The following is a 21,760-nucleotide window of genomic DNA, read 5'->3' as shown; positions in this document are numbered from 1 at the left end:
ACCAGAGGCAGACCCTCGGGGAGACCCAGGATAAGTCCACTCAGATCAGCAAATGTGGTGGCCTGGAGGCCCGGGGGCACGTACACAGAAATCAAAGTAAGAACCTTCCCCTCCCAGCGCCCCACAATGGCGGCGTATCTTCCCTTATCATCCAGAATGACATCATCAATGGCCAAGGGGAGGGAGGTCCGAACCAGAATGCCCGCCCCCCTAGAGCCCGAAGTGAAACCCGAGTGCGCCACAAGGCGATAACCACGCCTATTCAAAGCGTAGCACTTGTTGCCGAGCAAATGAGTCTCCTGCAGTAAAACGACATCTGGAGTCAAACGTTTCAGCAATTGCAACACCACCCTCCTCTTAATCCCATCCCCCAACCCGTTCACGTTCCAACACAATAACCGAAGTCCCCTACCCCCCATCCCCGCGTTCAGCCCCTTCCCCGCCCAACACCCAAAGCGACTGCAAAAAACAGGAGTGCGCCCTTCCTTCGCCTTGCAAGTAACAAAAAAATTCAAACAAACAACCCAGTACCCCCAACAATGTCAAAACAACTATACCCCACACCCCGCACCCCTGCTGAAGACCAAGGAGCCCCATAAACTTGCAGTGTGCCTGTCGCCCAACCACCCAACTAGTCTACGAAAAGAAAACCCAGGAGGAGAAAGGACCCGTTCACCCCCCACCCACCCCCAAAAAGACTATTACTTGCAAACATTAAAAACACAACATAGCACAGTTCAAAGCCAACGAGAAGGGCACGGGGTCAAAGTCAACAGCTACTCCTGCTCTGTCGGGCCTCCTTCCGCCCGATCCGACTTGCCAGAGTCCTCAAAAGGTTCAGGATCCGTAGGCAGCGTGTCAAGCCAGTCACTCACGACCCCAGGATGGTCGAAGAAAAAAGTACGATCCCTATGTACCACCCGCAGACGGGCCGGAAAGAACATGGCATACTTCATAGACCTTTCCCGGAGTCTCTTCTTGACCCCTTGGAACCCCAGCCTCTGTTTCTGGACCTGTTGTGTAAAGTCCGGATAGAAGCTGACAGTAGAGTTCTCAAAGGCAATGGGACCAGACTGCCGCGAAGCCTGCAGGATAGCGTCTCTGTCCCGGAAATGAAAGATCCTCGCAATGATGGGTCGAGGGTTCGCACCCGATTTAGGTGTGCCGCCGGGGATCCTATGTGCACGTTCTACAGGAAAGAACTTGCTGAGACCCTTGGGCGCCAAGTGATTCAGCACCAGGTCTTCCACCAATAGGTCCGTCGAGGCAGCAGTCGATGATTCCGGGACCCCAATCAGGCGGATGTTATTGCGTCTGGCACGGCTTTCATAGTCCTCTAGGCGCCCAGAGTAATAATCATTGGCTTTCCTCAGATTCCCGACTTCAGCCTGTAATTCAGAAACATCGGTGACCAGGCTAGAGGTCTTAAGATCCAGAGATTTGACCTTTTCATTTGTCTTCGCCAAGTCCGCCCTGATCAGATTGACATCAATCGCCACCGTATCCAGTTTGAGAGTCAAGGCCTCATATTGTTGCCCCAATGAGGCCTTCATACCGGTGATGGCACCCATGAGATCTCGCAGCGAGGGCTCGTCTTCAATCGATGAGTCCTCCGGCATTGTCGTCGAGGGTTTAGCTACTGATCCCGGCGATCCCTTAGCTAGAGTGTACCGGTCCATAATGTTTGTTTGCAGAGCACTCCCTCGAACGCCCGGTTTAGGCCCGCGCTTCCCACCCTCAGGCTTGGTGGCCATCTTGGATCCTGGACCCGTACGGGTCGCCTGTTGACGGGTAAAAATGGTGACTGCGGAGGCAAATGTTGGACCAAAAAGGGCGAAGGTGGTGCCAGTCTCAGATCTGGAAGCCGCCACAGATCGGCAGTAGGAGCGGAGGGACCAAGGGTGTAGGAGCGTCCGGCAGTCCACGGAGCCTACAAAGTCAGGTTGAGCTCCGGACAGGAATCGAAACCGAAAGCTGTCGCCAGCCCACGCAAGTCTGGCAGTCCGTTGTTGTTCACTTACTGGACGGCAAGCGAGACAAGATAGCGCGGGGCGTCACCCTGGAGCAGGCCAGAAAACTGCGACAGTCTGTAGCTCTGGACCCCGATGTCCAAAAAAGTTCGCTGAAACAAAGAAATGAGCAGTAGAACTGTGCCAATAAACACCCGTCTTCCGAATCAGGATAAATTACAGGATAGTCGATGGAGGTGGCGAGGGTCCGGGAGCCCTGTGCTCACGCGACCATCTTGGGTGGGCGCGAAGCTCCTCCTCTCGAAGTTTTCAGTTTTAATCACAAAAACAGCAGACACTTACCAACGCGTCTTGAACGTCACTCAAATTAAAATGTATTATGGCCGAAACACCTTGTTATCTTCGTTCATTCCTTGTCCCTTGTTCCAGTAGCATACTTTCATACATTCTTTAAAAAAATGACCTCTGTTTGGCTAACGTGTCTCTTCAATGACTCTTGAGAGCATGTGCCACTGCTCTTTGTTACAATCCAAGGGCAGTCACAATATATCGGTGTAGGTTTTTGATTTTCACCTCAGTGAATTGAATGATAAGACATGTTCACTGTGAATCCCTTATTTAATGATTGAGAGCCAGATGTACGACCATTCACTTTTGCGAGTGGCAATTTGCGTCGAATTGCGACTCCCAAAAGTGAATATACAACAGTGTCTCAGACACTGTTTGCGCTTCCCAATGTGGTTGCAGCTTGCATGCCTCATTAATATTCATGAGGAAAGCGCAATTCGGGACCCCATTGGGAATGACTAGCACTCCCAGGGATGGTGGCATGCTGGGGTCAGCAGACCACCATCTCTGTGATTGCTTTTTTAATAAAGCAGTTTTTTTTAAAATGCAGCCTGTTTTCCTTAAAGGAAAACAGAATGTATTTAAAAAAGAAAAATGAAACTTTTCAGTATCATTTTTTTTAAGACCAGGCAATGGTCCCTCGGACCACTGCCTACTCTTAATAAATATTGTCATACACACTCACAAAGGGGAAGGGGTTCCATGGGGACCTATTCCCTTTTGCGAGTGGTTTACCACCTACTTGAAGTAGGTGGCAAACTGCAAGCATTTTGCAACCCCAAATGTCGTCGCAAAACAAAAGTACATTGCATTGAGACTCGCTATTAGGAAGGGACGCCCCTTTCTAATAGCGAGAGTTGCAAACTCTCTTTTGCCAGTCAGTGACTCGCAAAACTGCGTTTGCAACCGCAAAAAAGGGTCTTGCATGTACAAACGGGCCGACCTTCCGTTTGGAACTGCATAAAATAGTCGTACACCTGGCCCTTTCACTCCCAAAGTGTGGTTTTGAGGTCAGGATGGACACACACAGTGTGGGGCTACTGACCTTTCACTGGGCTGAGGGGTGCAAGCTTTGACGAAGTGGTTTATTAGTTAGGGGGACTGAGGTCCACCAAATGTTTGGACATAATATTGAACCGAACTATTGTGATACAAAAATATTGTTGCATGAATATTGTGAGGTCAAAAATATTGTGGCAATAAATATGGAAGGTAAGTATATTGTTTTAGTCTTGTTTTTAATATTGTTATAAAATTCATAGTTTACTCAAATATTATTGTATATAATGAAGTTTTGATAAGATTTTTGTTAAATAGTTGCAACATTTATTTCAAGTATTTAAATTGCAAAATATTTTAATGTTGTGCATATTAATTTTAAAATGATTTAGTATTTTATTTAATTCTTAATTGAAAATATAGGTGTAATACACTTTTAGCAGCTGTATGTTGGGTTTATAGGGGAAAAGGATGGATAGATTTGTAAAATATCTTTGTGTAAATATTTCTTTTTTTAATTTATTTTTCACTTTTTTTTTGTTGTTTCATAATCTGAAATGTTATTTTTTTATTTTATTCGGAGAGCATTATAAGCACACAAATATTGATGACAAGTGCAGATAAACCAAATCGTTGTGAATGAACACAAAAGAACAGTCAAACAATCATTATTACCGGAGAAGGAATACAAAGACTTACAGTAGCAAGCAAGGTGTATCTGGGACATCAACCTAATATGGCAGATACAAAACAAGAAAGAAAATAAATGAAGCTGCTATGATGATATATAGGTATGACTAGCCTGAAAACCAACCAGAAATCCCCTCTAATGATCCCAATAGTTTCTTAGCCTAGCTCTCCACTCATCATTATCTAATAACAATATTTTGAGGAAGCTGGTAGTAAAAATCCATGCCACCAGAGCTTGGGATTAGGGGGCCTGAGTGAGTAGCCAATGCCAGTCCAAGATTAATCGTGCCAGAGGGGTTGCCAAAAAGTGGATGCCAGCAAGGTGAGCTGGGATACACAATGAATGCCCTAATGCAATTAATTTAGAATCCAAGACCACGTTGGTCTGACACAGTCAGCTCAGTTTTCCCCAAACTGACTGCAATATTAAGCAACAGAAGGCCAGTCAGCGAAAATGTGTGCAGCTTCCATATGATGTGCCGAGCATCTGAAGCATTTAGCGTCCTGCCTGAGATTCATGATATAGGGATGGTAGGGAGTTCAATGAAAACATTAATACGTTTAAACTGATGGGCTTTAACCCTTGAGACATTTAAAACACTTTGTGCCAGCACATTTGGACGCCTCATGTCATCGAGGGTTACCACCACACCAAGGTGCCTGCTCCACTTATGTGCCCCATGTTGAAAGGGGTCAGCCCACCTTCCCACCTCAGCCGATAAAATCATTTTATAGGCCAAACTAACACCCTTCTTAATTGAACCTCACATCAAGTGGTCCAAAAGGTGTTAGAAGAGCAATCTATATCTTTCGTCTTTAAACTCCTAAGGATAACCAAAACTGTAAGTAACATAAGAATACGGCTCAAGGAAGGGAGCGCCTTTGGTACAGAATGCCAAATGAGCGAATGGTATCACCTTCATAAAAATGCCCCAACATTTGGTACCCAGAGCCCTCCCAGCACTCTGAAAAGACTCTCATGAACCTGCCAAGGAAGTTTAGGGGCATGAGTCACAAAGGTAAACTTAGACCAAAAGTCTAGGGGGCAGATTTACAAGCCCCTCGTGCCTCTTTTACGCCGCAGTGGCGTCACTTTGGTGACGCAGCTGTATCGCAAAAGATGCGCCATGGTGCGGGGTATTTACAACGTGACGTACCTGGGAGATGCGTCATGTTGTAAATCCCTGCGCCAAAAGGAGGCGTTCCTGCACAGGGGGGGGCGTTCCGGCGCAGGAACGCCTCCTGAAAGTAGCTGAGTGAAATCTACAAGATTTCACTCAGTCACTTTGGGGCCCATGCTGCGTCAAAACCCTGCGCCTGCTTGAAGCCGGCGTAAGGATAGACGCAGCATTAAGAAGATAGGGTCCCCCCAGAGCATTGCTGGTGCTGGGTCGCGCTTGCGACGCAACTCCAGCAATGCGCCACTTTTACGTCACGCATCTGTGCCGTTTTTGCCGCATGGTGCGCCGGATTGTAAATGCGGCGCATCTATGGTGGCGGATGCATGGCGCACAATAAGTGGCGCATCCCTGCTGATATGCAGGGATGCGCCACTTATTGTAAATATGCCCCTAAGTTTAGATGTGAAGTCTAAAATGTGAAGTCTAAGTTTAGGACTAAAGTCTAACTTTACCACTAGTAAAGTTAGATTTGTGGTCGAAGTTTAGACCAAAAGTTTAACTTAGACCAAAGGTCTAGCTTTACTACTGCTAAAGTTAGATGTTTGGTCTAAGTTTAGACCAAAAGTTTAACTTATACTAAAAGTCTAACTCTACTACTACTAAAGTTAGACTTTTTGTCTAAACTTAGACTTCAGATCTAAACTTAGACTTTTGGTCTAAGTTTAGCTTTGTGAATCAGACCCAAGGATGTTAACCTAAGTAGGTAAATGCATTATAGAAAGTAATACCTGGTAGCCTCTTTCTCAGATATGCCCAGACGGAGTGAAACACCACCAGTGCCTTAAACCAGCCTTTTTATAATACTACTGCAGGGAACTTCAGTTTGCTAATATTTCTATTGCCAATATAGAGGTTGCCAAAATAGGGGTCAAGATCGCAAGATCATCTGTGTAAGCTAGAACTTTAAGCGCAAGTCAATAGTTTTGCAGTGGGAGAATATCACCAGACGTCCTAGGCTTAAATATAGGGCTCTATATAGAGTGGAAAAATCTGGGATTGAGAGAGGGCAGCCCTATCGGGTACCCCTGGTAATCGATTTAGGATCCGAGGGATTATCAAAGCTAAGAACTCTAGCTTTAAGATCCTGGTATAATTGCTGACACCGGGTAATAATTCGCGGGCCAAAACCTGATGCACTCATGATTGTCCAGAGAAAGTACCAGAAAACCCAGTCAAATGCCTTTTCTGCATAAAGCATAATCATTCCAACTCGGCTCCTATCAGCTGACCTAACCTCCAAAGCAGTTATGGCCACATTCACATGCGCGGTGGTATCACGTTGTAGTATAAACCCATGCTGGTTCATCAACCAGATCAGAAATTACCAAGCATAATCTTTTTGCCAGAACCCTGGTATAAATCTTAGAGTCAACGTTTATCAGAGCTATAGAGTAATATGAGCCACACAGCAGGGGATCTTTCCCTTCCTTAGAGTCAACGTTTATCAGAGCTATAGAGTAATATGAGCCACACAGCAGGCAATCTTTCCCTTTCTTAGGGAAGATGGCAATATTAGTCTCTACCCAAAACCCAGGAACCTGTCCCAGTGACTCCAAGGAATTAAATAGATCATAGATAACAGGTACAAATACACATGAGAAAGTAACATAGAAATCAAAAAGAATGTGGTCAGAGCCCTCTGTAGAATGCTTTAAGTTCATCCCATAAGGAAAGAATAGGAGACCAGCCATTATTCTGCTCCCAGAAAATACTCACTTCCCTGTTTATAGAATGAATAAAAACTTTGTTAAGAACAAGTTTCCTATCAAAGGTCCAGGAGTGAGGCCGAGAGGGTTGCAGGAAACTTCTAGGTGAAGATAAAGAGACAGTAAATTATGGTCAGAGATCACCCTCAAATTCAGAAGGATGCGAAGAAATGGTAACAATGAGAGACTGGTAATGAGCATATCCAGCAGAGATAGTGAATTATGGGGTCAAATAAAAGTTAAACCCGTATTACCTTAGACGGCAATGTCACCAGACATCTATAGGAGCACAAGACTGACATATAAATAGCCATTAAATTCATTTTCTTTGCCAGAATTATTGTCTTTGCTTTCACCGTGTGGCTGCAAAATGCCTATGATTTCTCCATTTCCTCCAACATAAATATTTTACAGTTTTGTCCAAACACATGATCATTGACACTATCGCTTAGTCATCAAATTTTATTTTCAAGACTTCATTTATTAAGGGCATAACCCAACTCCACCATTGGTACTTCGTCTGGGTTTTTGGACATGGAATCCAGAGATTTTAAGCAGACTTTAAGCAGCACTCTTCAAAGAGTTCTAGTACTTGAATCTTCTAACTGTTGCCTTGTGGCACCAAGAAGGACCATTTACACTATTTGCTCACTGTATGATGTCCCTAGATGAAATAGGCCCTAATTAAGAATTTGGCGGTCCAAAGGACTGACAAACTCACGGTGGATGAGCACTGGCAGTCGGATCCACCACACCAGCAATCCAACCACCGTATTACGCGTACAGTGGCTGGTCCTCCATTGGACTGCCACAACAGCCATGGATCTGCGAACCATGCCATTGGGGAGGTAGTTTTGAGGCTGCGTATGCTTAGTGGTGCCGCTGCGACACCACCAAATATATTACGAGTTTGCTCACCGCTAGCAGTCTCATGGCAGTTCTCATGCTAAGAAACTGCTGGAGGTGAGGAAACAAAGGCTGCCCTACAGGGCACCCTCTTGCCCCTCTGCATGGAGGTGAATGGAAGGGGGGACATGTTTTAGCCCCCTCCATGCATGCACCCCTGTTCCTGCACGGCATGGACTGCACAGTCCATGCCTTGCAGTAATGTGCATTTGTGGTCCTGTGGCAGTGCAGTTCTAAGACTTACAAACGAGCCTTTGTACTGCACCACTGCTGGACCACAATGTGCACGCCCGCCAGACCACAAAATAACTCGCAATCTGGCAGGTGGGCGGCAGTAGACTTTGGCTGTCTTGGAGCGGGCCGCTGGCATGGCAGCCCGAACCAAGAACGCAAAATTCATAATTAGGCCCTAAGTGACAATCTTCTGTTAAATGCATTGCATTATAGACTGCAATCCCATAACCCTCACAATCATCTTTACAATACCTGTTCTCCAAGCCATGGTAGGTGTTTATGTTGTCCTTTGATAGATTCTGCTGCCTGTTTAGGCCCATCTTACAGAAATTTGTTTAGCTGTAAAGGTTGATTGGCAGTAGATCACAAAGTAGTGTGGCTGCTACCCAAGAACTAGCTTAGACTGGTCTAACAGAAATGTACTGTTTGCATACATGAATGGGAAGTTTTCAGTTTTAATCACAAAAACAGCAGACACTTACCAACGCGTCTTGAACGTCACTCAAATTAAAATGTATTATGGCCGAAACACCTCGTTATCTTCGTTCATTCCTTGTCCCTTGTTCCAGTAGCATACTTTCATACATTCTTTAAAAAAATGACCTCTGTTTGGTTAACGTGTCTCTTCAATGACTCTTGAGAGCATGTGCCACTGCTCTTTGTTACACTCCAAGGACAGTCACAATATATCGGTGTAGGTTTTTGATTTTCACCTCAGTGAATTGAATGATAAGACATGTTCACTGTGAATCCCTTATTTAATGATTGAGAGCCAGATGTACGACCATTCACTTTTGCGAGTGGCAATTTGCGTCGAATTGCGACTCCCAAAAGTGAATATACAACAGTGTCTCAGACACTGTTTGCGCTTCCCAATGTGGTTGCAGCTTGCATGCCTCATTAATATTCATGAGGAAAGCGCAATTTGGGACCCCATTGGGAATGACTAGCACTCCCAGGGATGGTGGCATGCTGGGGTCAGCAGACCACCATCTCTGTGATTGCTTTTTTAATAAAGCAGTTTTTTTTAAATGCAGCCTGTTTTCCATAAAGGAAAACAGAATGTATTTAAAAAAGAAAAATGAAACTTTTCAGTATCATTTTTTTTAAGACCAGGCAATGGTCCCTCGGACCACTGCCTACTCTTAATAAATATTGTCATACACACTCACAAAGGGGAAGGGGTACCCTGGGGACCTATTCCCTTTTGCGAGTGGTTTACCACCTACTTGAAGTAGGTGGCAAACTGCAAGCATTTTGCAACCCCAAATGTCGTCGCAAAACAAAAGTACATTGCATTGAGACTCGCTATTAGGAAGGGACGCCCCTTTCTAATAGCGAGAGTTGCAAACTCTCTTTTGCCAGTCAGTGACTCGCAAAACTGCGTTTGCAACCACAAAAAAGGGTCTTGCATGTACAAACGGGCCGACCTTCCGTTTGGAACTGCATAAAATAGTCGTACACCTGGCCCTTTCACTCCCAAAGTGTGGTTTTGAGGTCAGGATGGACACACACAGTGTGGGGCTACTGACCTTTCACTGGGCTGAGGGGTGCAAGCTTTGACGTAGTGGTTTATTAGTTAGGGGGACTGAGGTCCACCAGATGTTTGGACATAATATTGAACCGAACTATTGTGATACAAAAATATTGTTGCATGAATATTGTGAGTTCAAAAATATTGTGGCGATAAATATGGAAGGTAAGTATATTGCTTTAGTCTTGTTTTTAATATTGTTATAAAATTCATAGTTTACTAAAATATTATTGTATATAATGAAGTTTTGATAAGATTTTTGTTAAATAGTTGCAACATTTATTTCAAGTATTTAATTTGCAAAATATTTTAATGTTGTGCATATTAATTTTAAAATGATTTAGTATTTTATTTAATTCTTAATTGAAAATATAGGTGTAATACACTTTTAGCAGCTGTATGTTGGGTTTATAGGGGAAAAGGATGGATAGATTTGTAAAATATCTTTGTGTAAATATTTCTTTTTTTAATTTATTTTTCACTTTTTTTTTGTTGTTTCATAATCTGAAATGTTCTTTTTTTATTTTATTCGGAGAGCATTATAAGCACACAAATATTGATGACAAGTGCAGATAAACCAAATCGTTGTGAATGAACAAAAAAGAACAGTCAAACAATCATTATTACCAGAGAAGGAATACAAAGACTTACAGTAGCAAGCAAGGTGTATCTGGGACATCAACCTAATATGGCAGATACAAAAGAAGAAAGAAAATAAATGAAGCTGCTATGATGATATATAGGTATGACTAGCCTGAAAACCAACCAGAAATCCCCTCTAATGATCCCAATAGTTTCTTAGCCTAGCTCTCCACTCATCATTATCTAATAACAATATTTTGAGGAAGCTGGTAGTAAAAATCCATGCCACCAGAGCTTGGGATTAGGGGGCCTGAGTGAGTAGCCAATGCCAGTCCAAGATTAATCGTGCCAGAGGGGTTGCCAAAAAGTGGATGCCAGCAAGGTGAGCTGGGATACACAATGAATGCCCTAATGCAATTAATTTAGAATCCAAGACCACGTTGGTCTGACACAGTCAGCTCAGTTTTCCCCAAACTGACTGCAATATTAAGCAACAGAAGGCCAGTCAGCGAAAATGTGTGCAGCTTCCATATGATGTGCCGAGCATCTGAAGCATTTAGCGTCCTGCCTGAGATTCATGATATAGGGATGGTAGGGAGTTCAATGAAAACATTAATACATTTAAACTGATGGGCTTTAACCCTTGAGACATTTAAAACACTTTGTGCCAGCACATTTGGACGCCTCATGTCATCGAGGGTTACCACCACACCAAGGTGCCTGCTCCACTTATGTGCCCCATGTTGAAAGGGGTCAGCCGACCTTCCCACCTCAGCCGATAAAATCATTTTATAGGCCAAACTAATACCCTTCCTAATTGAACCTCACATCAAGTGGTCCAAAAGGTGTTAGAAGAGCAATCTATATCTTTCGTCTTTAAACTCCTAAGGATAGCCAAAACTGTAAGTAACATAAGAATACGGCTCAAGGAAGGGAGAGCCTTTGGTACAGAATGCCAAATGAGCGAATGGTATCACCTTCATAAAAATGCCCCAACATTTGGTACCCAGAGCCCTCCCAGCACTCTGAAAAGACTCTCATGAACCTGCCAAGGAAGTTTAGGGGCATGATTCACAAAGGTAAACTTAGACCAAAAGTCTAGGGGGCAGATTTACAAGCCCCTTGCGCCTCTTTTACGCCGCAGTGGCGTCACTTTGGTGACGCAGCTGTGGCGCAAAGGATGCGCCATGGTGCGGGGTATTTACAACGTGACGTACCTGGGAGATGCGTCATGTTGTAAATCCCTGCACCAAAAGGAGGCGTTCCTGCACAGGGGGGGGGGGCGTTCCGGCGCAGGAACGCCTCCTAAAAGTAGCTGAGTGAAATCTACAAGATTTCACTCAGTCACTTTGGGGCCCATGCTGCGTCAAAACCCTGCGCCTGCTTGAAGCCGGCGTAAGGATTGACGCAGCATTAAGAAGATAGGGTCCCCCCAGAGCATTGCTGGTTCTGGGTCGCGCTTGCGACGCAACTCCAGCAATGCGCCACTTTTACGTCACGCATCTGTGCCGTTTTTGCCACATGGTGCGCCGGATTGTAAATGCGGCGCATCTATGGTGGCAGATGCATGGCGCACAATAAGTGGCGCATCCCTGCTGATATACAGGGATGCGCCACTTATTGTAAATATGCCCCTAAGTTTAGATGTGAAGTCTAAAATGTGAAGTCTAAGTTTAGGACTAAAGTCTAACTTTACCACTAGTAAAGTTAGATTTGTGGTCGAAGTTTAGACCAAAAGTTTAACTTAGACCAAAGGTCTAGCTTTACTACTGCTAAAGTTAGATGTTTGGTCTAAGTTTAGACCAAAAGTTTAACTTATACTAAAAGTCTAACTCTACTACTACTAAAGTTAGACTTTTTGTCTAAACTTAGACTTCAGTTCTAAACTTAGACTTTTGGTCTAAGTTTAGCTTTGTGAATCAGACCCAAGGATGTTAACCTAAGTAGGTACATGCATTATAGAAAGTAATACCTGGTAGCCTCTTTCTCAGATATGCCCAGATGGAGTGAAACACCACCAGTGCCTTAAACCAGCCCTTTTATAATACTACTGCAGGGAACTTCAGTTTGCTAATATTTCTATTGCCAATATAGAGGTTGCCAAAATAGGGGTCAAGATCGCAAGATCATCTGTGTAAGCTAGAACTTTAAGCGCAAGTCAATAGTTTTGCTGTGGGAGAATATCACCAGACGTCCTAGGCTTAAATATAGGGCTCTATATAGAGTGGGAAAATCTGGGATTGAGAGAGGGCAACCCTATCGGGTACCCCTGGTAATCGATTTAGGATCCGAGGGATTATCAAAGCTAAGAACTCTAGCTTTAAGATCCTGGTATAATTGCTGACCCCGGGTAATAATTCGCGGGCCAAAACCTGATGCACTCATGATTGTCCAGAGAAAGTACCAGAAAACCCAGTCAAATGCCTTTTCTGCATAAAGCATAATCATTCCAACTCGGCTCCTATCAGCTGACCTAACCTCCAAAGCAGTTATGGCCACATTCACATGCACGGTGGTATCACGTTGTAGTATAAACCCATGCTGGTTCTCATCAACCAGATCAGAAATTACCAAGCATAATCTTTTGGCCAGAACCCTGGTATAAATCTTAGAGTCAACGTTTATCAGAGCTATAGAGTAATATGAGCCATACAGCAGGGGATATTTCCCTTCCTTAGAGTCAACATTTATCAGAGCTATAGAGTAATATGAGCCACACAGCAGGCAATCTTTCCCTTTCTTAGGGAAGATGGCAATATTAGTCTCTACCCAAAACCCAGGAACCTGTCCCAGTGACTCCAAGGAATTAAATAGATCATAGATAACAGGTACAAATACACATGAGAAAGTAACATAGAAATCAAAAAGAATGTGGTCAGAGCCCTCTGTAGAATGCTTTAAGTTCATCCCATAAGGAAAGAATAGGAGACCAGCCATTATTCTGCTCCCAGAAAATACTCACTTCCCTGTTTATAGAATGAATAAAAACTTTGTTAAGAACAAGTTTCCTATCAAAGGTCCAGGAGTGAGGCCGAGAGGGTTGCAGGAAACTTCTAGGTGAAGATAAAGAGACAGTAAATTATGGTCAGAGATCACCCTCAAATTCAGAAGGATGCGAAGAAATGGTAACAATGAGAGACTGGTAATGAGCATATCCAGCAGAGATAGTGAATTATGGGGGTCAAATAAAAGTTAAACCCGTATTACCTTAGACGGCAATGTCACCAGACATCTATAAGAGCACAAGACTGACATATAAATAGCCATTAAATTCATTTTCTTTGCCAGAATTATTTTCTTTGCTTTCACCGTGTGGCTGCAAAATGCCTATGATTTCTCCATTTCCTCCAACATAAGTATTTTACAGTTGTGTCCAAACACATGATCATTGACACTATCGCTTAGTCATCAAATTTTATTTTCAAGACTTCATTTATTAAGGGCATAACCCAACTCCACCATTGGTACTTCGTCTGGGTTTTTGAACATGGAATCCAGAGATTTTAAGCAGACTTTAAGCAGCACTCTTCAAAGAGTTCTAGTACTTGAATCTTCTAACTGTTGCCTTGTGGCACCAAGAAGGACCATTTACACTATTTGCTCACTGTATGATGTCCCTAGATGAAATAGGCCCTAATTAAGAATTTGGCGGTCCAAAGGACTGACAAACTCACGGTGGATGAGCTCTGGCAGTCGGGGACCACCACACCAGCAATCCAACCACCGTATTACGCGTACAGTGGCTGGTCCTCCATTGGACTGCCACAACAGCCATGGATCTGCGATCCATGCCATTGGGGAGGTAGTTTTGAGGCTGCAGTATGCTTAGTGGTGCCGCTGCGACACCACCAAATATATTACAAGTTTGCTCACCGCTAGCAGTCTCATGGCAGTTCTCATGCTAAGAAACTGCTGGAGGTGAGGAAACAAAGGCTGCCCTACAGGGCACCCTCTTGCCCCTGTGCATGGAGGTGAATGGAAGGGGGGACATGTTTTAGCCCCCTCCATGCATGCACCCCTGTTCCTGCACGGCATGGACTGTACAGTCCATGCCTTGCAGTAATGTGCATTTGTGGTCCTGTGGCAGTGCAGTTCTAAGACTTACACACGAGCCTTTGTACTGCACCACTGCTGGACCACAATGTGCACGCCCGCCAGACCACAAAATAACTCGTTATCTGGCAGGTGGGCGGCAGTAGACTTTGGCTGTCTTGGAGCGGGCCGCTGGCATGGCAGCCCGCTCCAAGAACGCAAAATTCATATTTAGGCCCTAAGTGACAATCTTCTGTTAAATGCATTGCATTATAGACTGCAATCCCATAACCCTCACAATCATCTTTACAATACCTGTTCTCCAAGCCATGGTAGGTGTTTATGTTGTCCTTTGATAGATTCTGCTGCCTGTTTAGGCCCATCTTACAGAAATTTGTTTAGCTGTAAAGGTTGATTGGCAGTAGATCACAAAGTAGTGTAGCTGCTACCCAAGAACTAGCTTAGACTGGTCTAACAGAAATGTACTGTTTGCATACATGAATGGGAAGTTTTCAGTTTTAATCACAAAAACAGCAGACACTTACCAACGCGTCTTGAACGTCACTCAAATTAAAATGTATTATGGCCGAAACACCTTGTTATCTTCGTTCATTCCTTGTCCCTTGTTCCAGTAGCATACTTTCATACATTCTTTAAAAAAATGACCTCTGTTTGGCTAACGTGTCTCTTCAATGACTCTTGAGAGCATGTGCCACTGCTCTTTGTTACAATCCAAGGACAGTCACAATATATCGGTGTAGGTTTTTGATTTTCACCTCAGTGAATTGAATGATAAGACATGTTCACTGTGAATCCCTTATTTAATGATTGAGAGCCAGATGTACAACCATTCACTTTTGCGAGTGGCAATTTGCGTCGAATTGCGACTCCCAAAAGTGAATATACAACAGTGTCTCAGACACTGTTTGCGCTTCCCAATGTGGTTGCAGCTTGCATGCCTCATTAATATTCATGAGGCAAGCGCAATTTGGGACCCCATTGGGAATGACTAGCACTCCCAGGGATGGTGGCATGCTGGGGTCAGCAGACCACCATCTCTGTGATTGCTTTTTTAATAACGCAGTTTTTTTTAAATGCAGCCTGTTTTCCATAAAGGAAAACAGAATGTATTTAAAAAAGAAAAATGAAACTTTTCAGTATCATTTTTTTTAAGACCAGGCAATGGTCCCTCGGACCACTGCCTACTCTTAATAAATATTGTCATACACACTCACAAAGGGGAATGGGTTCCATGGGGACCTATTCCCTTTTGCGAGTGGTTTACCACCTACTTGAAGTAGGTGGCAAACTGCAAGCATTTTGCAACCCCAAATGTCGTCGCAAAACAAAAGTACATTGCATTGAGACTCGCTATTAGGAAGGGACGCCCCTTTCTAATAGCGAGAGTTGCAAACTCTCTTTTGCCAGTCAGTGACTCGCAAATCTGCGTTTGCAACCACAAAAAAGGGTCTTGCATGTACAAACGGGCCGACCTTCCGTTTGGAACTGCATAAAATAGTCGTACACCTGGCCCTTTCACTCCCAAAGTGTGGTTTTGAGGTCAGGATGGACACACACAGTGTGGGGCTACTGACCTTTCACTGGGCTGAGGGGTGCAAGCTTTGACGTAGTGGTTTATTAGTTAGGGGGACTGAGGTCCACCAGATGTTTGGACATAATATTGAACCGAACTATTGAGATACAAAAATATTGTTGCATGAATATTGTGAGGTCAAAAATATTGTGGCGATAAATATGGAAGGTAAGTATATTGCTTTAGTCTTGTTTTTAATATTGTTATAAAATTCATAGTTTACTAAAATATTATTGTATATAATGAAGTTTTGATAAGATTTTTGTTAAATAGTTGCAACATTTATTTCAAGTATTTAATTTGCAAAATATTTTAATGTTGTGCATATTAATTTTAAAATGATTTAGTATTTTATTTAATTCTTAATTGAAAATATAGGTGTAATACACTTTTAGCAGCTGTATGTTGGGTTTATAGGGGAAAAGGATGGATAGATTTGTAAAATATCTTTGTGTAAATATTTCTTTTTTTAATTTATTTTTCACTTTTTTTTTTGTTGTTTCATAATCTGAAATGTTCTTTTTTTATTTTATTCGGAGAGCATTATAAGCACACAAATATTGATGACAAGTGCAGATAAACCAAATCGTTGTGAATGAACAAAAAAGAACAGTCAAACAATCATTATTACCAGAGAAGGAATACAAAGACTTACAGTAGCAAGCAAGGTGTATCTGGGACATCAACCTAATATGGCAGATACAAAACAAGAAAGAAAATAAATGAAGCTGCTATGATGATATATAGGTATGACTAGCCTGAAAACCAACTAGAAATCGACTCTAATGATCCCAATAGTTTCTTAGCCTAGCTCTCCACTCATCATTATCTAATAACAATATTTTGAGGAAGCTGGTAGTAAAAATCCATGCCACCAGAGCTTGGGATTAGGGGGCCTGCGTGAGTAGCCAATGCCAGTCCAAGATTAATCGTGCCAGAGGGGTTGCCAAAAAGTGGATGCCAGCAAGGTGAGCTGGGATACACAATGAATGCCCTAATGCAATTAATTTAGAATCCAAGACCACGTTGGTCTGACACAGTCAGCTCAGTTTTCCCCAAACTGACTGCAATATTAAGCAACAGAAGGCCAGTCAGCGAAAATGTGGGCAGCTTCCATATGATGTGCCGAGCATCTGAAGCATTTAGCGTCCTGCCTGAGATTCATGATATAGGGATGGTAGGGAGTTCAATGAAAACATTAATACATTTAAACTGATGGGCTTTAACCCTTGAGACATTTAAAACACTTTGTGCCAGCACATTTGGACGCCTCATGTCATCGAGGGTTACCACCACACCAAGGTGCCTGCTCCACTTATGTGCCCCATGTTGAAAGGGGTCAGCCCACCTTCCCACCTCAGCCGATAAAATCATTTTATAGGCCAAACTAATACCCTTCTTAATTGAACCTCACATCAAGTGGTCCAAAAGATGTTAGAAGAGCAATCTATATCTTTCGTCTTTAAACTCCTAAGGATAGCCAAAACTGTAAGTAACATAAGAATACGGCTCAAGGAAGGGAGAGCCTTTGGTACAGAATGCCAAATGAGCGAATGGTATCACCTTCATAAAAATGCCCCAACATTTGGTACCCAGAGCCCTCCCAGCACTCTGAAAAGACTCTCATGAACCTGCCAAGGAAGTTTAGGTGCATGAGTCACAAAGGTAAACTTAGACCAAAAGTCTAGGGGGCAGATTTACAAGCCCCTTGCGCCTCTTTTACGCCGTAGTGGCGTCACTTTGGTGACGCAGCTGTATCGCAAAAGATGCGCCATGGTGCGGGGTATTTACAACGTGACGTACCTGGGAGATGCGTCATGTTGTAAATCCCTGCGCCAAAAGGAGGCGTTCCTGCACAGGGGGGGGGCGTTCCGGTGCAGGAACGCCTCCTAAAAGTAGTTGAGTGAAATCTACAAGATTTCACTCAGTCACTTTGGGGCCCATGCTGCGTCAAAACCCTGCGCCTGCTTGAAGCCGGCGTAAGGATTGACGCAGCATTAAGAAGATAGGGTCCCCCCAGAGCATTGCTGGTGCTGGGTCGCGCTTGCGACGCAACTCCAGCAATGCGCCACTTTTACGTCACGCATCTGTGCCGTTTTTGCCGCATGGTGCGCCGGATTGTAAATGCGGCGCATCTATGGTGGCGGATGCATGGCGCAGAATAAGTGGCGCATCCCTGCTGATATGCAGGGATGCGCCCCTTATTGTAAATATGCCCCTAAGTTTAGATGTGAAGTCTAAAATGTGAAGTCTAAGTTTAGGACTAAAGTCTAACTTTACCACTAGTAAAGTTAGATTTGTGGTCGAAGTTTAGACCAAAAGTTTAACTTAGACCAAAAGTCTAGCTTTACTACTGCTAAAGTTAGATGTTTGGTCTAAGTTTAGACCAAAAGTTTAACTTATACTAAAAGTCTAACTCTACTACTACTAAAGTTAGACTTTTTGTCTAAACTTAGACTTCAGATCTAAACTTAGACTTTTGGTCTAAGTTTAGCTTTGTGAATCAGACCCAAGGATGTTAACCTAAGTAGGTACATGCATTATAGAAAGTAATACCTGGTAGCCTCTTTCTCAGATATGCCCAGATGGAGTGAAACACCACCAGTGCCTTAAACCAGCCCTTTTATAATACTACTGCAGGGAACTTCAGTTTGCTAATATTTATATTGCCAATATAGAGGTTGCCAAAATAGGGGTCAAGATCGCAAGATCATCTGTGTAAGCTAGAACTTTAAGCGCAAGTCAATAGTTTTGCAGTGGGAGAATATCACCAGACGTCCTAGGCTTAAATATAGGGCTCTATATAGAGTGGGAAAATCTGGGATTGAGAGAGGGCAACCCTATCGGGTACCCCTGGTAATCGATTTAGGATCCGAGGGATTATCAAAGCTAAGAACTCTAGCTTTAAGATCCTGGTATAATTGCTGACACCGGGTAATAATTCGCGGGCCAAAACCTGATGCACTCATGATTGTCCAGAGAAAGTACCAGAAAACCCAGTCAAATGCCTTTTCTGCATAAAGCATAATCATTCCAACTCGGCACCTATCAGCTGACCTAACCTCCAAAGCAGTTATGGCCACATTCACATGCACGGTGGTATCACGTTGTAGTATAAACCCATGCTGGTTCTCATCAACCAGATCAGAAATTACCAAGCATAATCTTTTGGCCAGAACCCTGGTATAAATCTTAGAGTCAACGTTTATCAGAGCTATAGAGTAATATGAGCCACACAGCAGGGGATCTTTCCCTTCCTTAGAGTCAACGTTTATCAGAGCTATAGAGTAATATGAGCCACACAGCAGGCAATCTTTCCCTTTCTTAGGGAAGATGGCAATATTAGTCTCTACCCAAAACCCAGGAACCTGTCCCAGTGACTCCAAGGAATTAAATAGATCATAGATAACAGGTACAAATACACATGAGAAAGTAACATAGAAATCAAAAAGAATGTGGTCAGAGCCCTCTGTAGAATGCTTTAAGTTCATCCCATAAGGAAAGAATAGGAGACCAGCCATTATTCTGCTCCCAGAAAATACTCACTTCCCTGTTTATAGAATGAATAAAAACTTTGTTAAGAACAAGTTTCCTATCAAAGGTCCAGGAGTGAGGCCGAGAGGGTTGCAGGAAACTTCTAGGTGAAGATAAAGAGACAGTAAATTATGGTCAGAGATCACCCTCAAATTCAGAAGGATGCGAAGAAATGGTAACAATGAGAGACTGGTAATGAGCATATCCAGCAGAGATAGTGAATTATGGGGGTCAAATAAAAGTTAAGCCCGTATTACCTTAGACGGCAATGTCACCAGACATCTATAAGAGCATAAGAGGGTACGACTTGCTTGAAGCCATCCTTAAATGCTTCTTTCCACTAGGAGTAGTACCACTAAGAGCAGTAGGCCATGAACCTAGACAGGAAAAGTTAAGTCAAGGGCAAACAACAACACTTAAGTCACCACGTAGTATCAGAGGTACAGGCCACTGATGCAACTCAAACTGAAGTCCATTAAAAAACGTCACTCGCATTAGACCCGTAGACTATGCATAAAGTATGCTGGATGTCTACCTGATACCCACTGCGATAAGCAATTCGGATCCAAGCTGCATCCGGCCAAAGCCCAGATCTTACCCCTCACTAATAAGGCTATTCTGGATGGAGGTGAAGCATGTAGCACAAGGGGGATGATAACAAAGATCATCCAACCAAGGAATCTGGTATTGGACAGGTGGGTGGCCTTCAAAAAGACTATGGGCCTGATTTTGATCTTGGCGGTCTAACCACCTTCCTGCTGGACAACAGTCCTTTGTACTCTGCTGAGTAAACAGTCTTTCACTTGCCTTGTTTAGATGCATGCAGGCTGCCTAGCCGTCCATTCCAACAGTATTTCCCACTGCTTTTGCGGCACACCGCTGCCGACGCAGTGGACTCCAATGCTGGTGAATAGTACTCTGTCGCCATCAGGATGGCGGGTTCACACCAAGCTGATTTAGATTTCACAGTTGCCCTGTCTGTCTACTAGCGGCGGTTCCCAGATGGAGTGAGGCTATCATGGTAAGTGCTCAACGTGCTCAATAATGATCCATCACTGTGGCTATTGGATGGATGCTAGCGGAACTCACCTGATGTCCATTGGCCAAATGGATACATCTGCATACCACACTATAAAATACACCACATTCCAGACCATGATCCTTTGCCATACCAGCTCCACCAACGTTTGATACCAGAGACTTTGCCAGTATTGTGAGTTTTTTTGTTTGTCATTCTCCCTGTTTCCTGTTCCTTTATCCCCTTTCTTTTAGCACATTGTGGTCTTATTTTTTTGCACAATGCCAGGCCCCAAAACTCCAAATTTTACTGAGGGATAATTGCTATTCATGGTAGATGAAATCCTAAGAGTAGAGCCACAATTGTTTGGAACCTGAGTCCAAAATACATCCCTATCCCAGAAAAGACAAATGTAGGTCAGAATAGTCAATAGAGTGAATGCTATAGCAAGCAGCCTATGCACACAGGAGGATATTAGGAGGAGGTAGAATGACCAGTTTGGGAGGGTGCACTCCCTGGCCTCTGAGCATCATATGGAGACCAAAAGGACTGGTGGAGGTTCTCCCAGGCTCCCGATACCATTCTTGCCCTGGGTGGAGAAGGTCTTGCAAATCATACATATTGAAGGCTTGATAGGAATACTTGGTGGAGGAGAGTCTGGTAAGTTACACTTTGCAAAGTCACCATAAACTTCAATGTCCTGTTTGTTCTCAACTCAGCTGTTGCCAATGTGCCCTGCACATAGTTTCCTAACATACAAACCTTCATCTAAGAATACAGATGTACATCTCAATTAAATGTGACATGATGTTATGGTGCATGTATGTGTTACAATACTACAATACTAATTGGCCCATTACCCATATGTGTGCCAAAATGTGTCTGGCCCATTTTGCAAGTGTTGGGAACTTGTCTTTGAAATGACTACAACTATCATGAATCGCTGATTTTGTTTCTTTAAAGAATATTGATGTCATGTTGCACATTCCCTCTTTCCTAACTCATTTCAGCTTATGGCAAAGTGTAATGTAGTGATCAATCTCTATTCAATGATGTCTTCTGAAAATGATTTGCGTTGTTTTCTGAATGTTGTCCTGTTCCACTCAACCAATTCTATTGATGTCATGAGTTTCACTAATCATATGTGTTGGCACAGAATTTGTCAGGTTTGCAAATGACTATGCGGAATATAAGTGATAATTGCAAAAATTGAAACACTGTACTCTTCACATGATGACTATTACCAAACATCCATCCAAGTAGTGGAAATGTCTGTTTTGCAGTCAGCTAGGACTTGAAATTGTAAATTACACATTTCACCTCTCCACTGTGTTGGGTGGACTGGCTAGGTGATGTCAGCTATACTGCCTAATCCCTTAATGAACATTTCAGGGTATCTTATTACCTGCTGATTTGAAGTTGTACAGTTTGA

This window comes from Lissotriton helveticus, chromosome 7, assembly GCF_964261635.1.
Source record: "Lissotriton helveticus chromosome 7, aLisHel1.1, whole genome shotgun sequence".
Taxonomy (NCBI): Eukaryota; Metazoa; Chordata; class Amphibia; order Caudata; family Salamandridae; genus Lissotriton; species Lissotriton helveticus.
This window is presented reverse-complemented; position numbering follows the sequence as displayed.